The sequence below is a fragment of the Etheostoma spectabile genome, chromosome 13, assembly GCF_008692095.1.
Source record: "Etheostoma spectabile isolate EspeVRDwgs_2016 chromosome 13, UIUC_Espe_1.0, whole genome shotgun sequence".
Lineage (NCBI taxonomy): Eukaryota > Metazoa > Chordata > Actinopteri > Perciformes > Percidae > Etheostoma > Etheostoma spectabile.
The window spans coordinates 17483502-17485753 of NC_045745.1; the positions used below are offsets into that span (position 1 = coordinate 17483502).

At 42.2% G+C, this 2252-nt stretch overlaps 1 protein-coding gene across 1 annotated transcript in view; it reads right to left on the reverse strand.

Annotated features, from left to right (window-relative positions):
- The window catches only part of LOC116701023 (rap guanine nucleotide exchange factor 6), a 63531-nt gene that overhangs the window by 37588 nt on the left and 23691 nt on the right, over nt 1–2252 (reverse strand). The gene's annotated exons all lie outside the window — the stretch shown is intronic.

Genomic DNA, 2252 nt, shown 5'->3' on the forward strand with positions numbered 1-2252 from the left:
ATTTTCAAAGAAAGCCAGTTTCCCTTAGCTGCAAGAAGCGGCAAATCCATCGGCGTCACGTTTTGGGCGTTTTGGGCGTGTTGGGCGTCAAGCAGAAAGCTTAAACTAGGTCAACTTCATGGTAATGAGCTATGACGCGTTCAGTGGCAAACGACCAGCAACCAATCGGATAGATGTCCTTTGCGCCGGCTGATTCCAGAGAAACATACAATTGAAAGAATGCTGCCACGCCAGAGCGCCAAAGTGTCAAAAGCTTCCCCAAACGTTTTGACAAGCATTCTTGACAGGGCGGCCAGAGCTACTTTTGCAGCTCGCCGCGGTGCGTACGTACAGTTAGAGCTACTCAGCTTTTCATTACCGTTTTAAACTAATTTGTCTTTCATGCTTCTACCAATCTAACTTCTCCCCCACTATCTCTCTCCATCAGGACACACTGGCCAGAGAGGTTTATTGTATGTCTGTTGAAAGCAGCAGATGTTAGGGACTGGAAACACACGTACTGAGCTGAACTCACTTTCTGCAGATTTATCTGCAAGACAGAGCTCAGCTGATAACTAAGGTTTGAGAGTGGGCTTCTAATTTTAGACAGGCACACAAACATAAATGTGCAAACACAAACACAAAAGTAGCACGGAAATTAATACTGAAGCTCTGATTCTTTGCAGTAGTTAATATAGATGAGGCATGCACACACTTGGCCTACGCATCGCTGTCATCTATACAACCTTATAGCCACAGGCGGGCTGTCAGAGGGCCAAAATCTGGAACAGATAGCTGATCTCTTTCCCCAATCTGTTCAGACAGGCAGCTCTGCTCCGCTTCACACTGTCACTGCAGCACAAATCAAAAACAGAAGCGAGCAGCGTAGCTCTGTGCTTTCTAACTACTTTGGAGTTTGCATAGGAGACCATTTGAGACTGCAAAAGACAAAAAAGCACCAAGTGTTTTACAGCTGGGGACTTGAGGAATAACTCCCAAGACCTCTGGGTCTTGAGGAATTAATTCTCTAGGACTTGAGGAATTAATTCTGTTTTTGTTTGGTTTCATACATGCTTCGTGTTTCTTGAGCCCCCGGGGCCACGTACAAACCAGGTGTGCCAGCAATACAAACGTCAGCAAAATTTAACTACTAGTAAAGAAATGGGACTCATGTGCATGCTTTATTATTTCCGGTCAGATGAAAAAACAGCCATCATCCTTTAAAGGTTTTCTTAAATAGAGTTAGGCCTAAAAATAACCATTAATGTTGAGTGTTGGGGGCACAGGGCCTGACGAAGGATTTAGTGCACATTGTAAGCAGTTAAGCCATAACCTAGAAACTGCAGGGTTTCCCAGAGAAAATGTGTTAGTTAAGGTGGTAGGGTGGGGTTTGAACTAAAATGCAAAGGAATACAAACAACAAAGACTTTTTAGTGCAAACTGCATAATGACACACACCTTTAACATTAAACTTGGTGACTGCCCTGTTGTCAACAATAAATTAATGGAGAACTAAAGTGCAAAGGAATGTAACTGAATTGCTTTTTTACTGAAAAGGTGCCTTGCCTTGCAACCTCAGCCTGTCAGTCAGTCATCAGGGCATAAAAAACACTTTTGCGCCAGCTTGTCTCAGTAGGAGTGTAATGTCAGCAGCACGCGACCACTTTTGCCTTTCCGTTACTATCATATCGCAGCTAACGCTGTCTGCATAGTGTTTTAAAAAAACTGTAACCACACTTGAAACTACTTTATCAGCATTGCCATGACTCTGTGTTGCTCAGGCCGCCTTAACTGCTAAGTGCCGTGGGAAACCCTGAACTGTATACCCAGAACAGATACTAAAGTGAAATTTGTATCATTTTATAGATACAGAAAGAAAGTGACAATGTGCATACAGTATTTTACAGTAGTATTGACAAAGGTTTAAAAAAATAAGTATAAATGCAGAAAGTACATGATTAAAAAAAATCGGAGCAAACTTTTCTAAGTCCAAAGGCATTTAGATGGCCGTCTTATTCAAATCCAATTCTTCTGCACGTCTCCCCAGACATTAAAATAACTTTGTAAATGAACATGTGAGCATGTGCCAACATTCACTTATACTTTGAATATGTCGCATGGAAAATATCATGGTCTGTCACATTGAATCACAACATCGGAAGCCAACTCACTATGTTATCACGAAAGTTACATATACAGCCAAACCTTTTCAGCGACCTTACACTGACACATACACAGAGAGAGAGAGAGAGAGAGAGAGAGAGAGAGAGAGA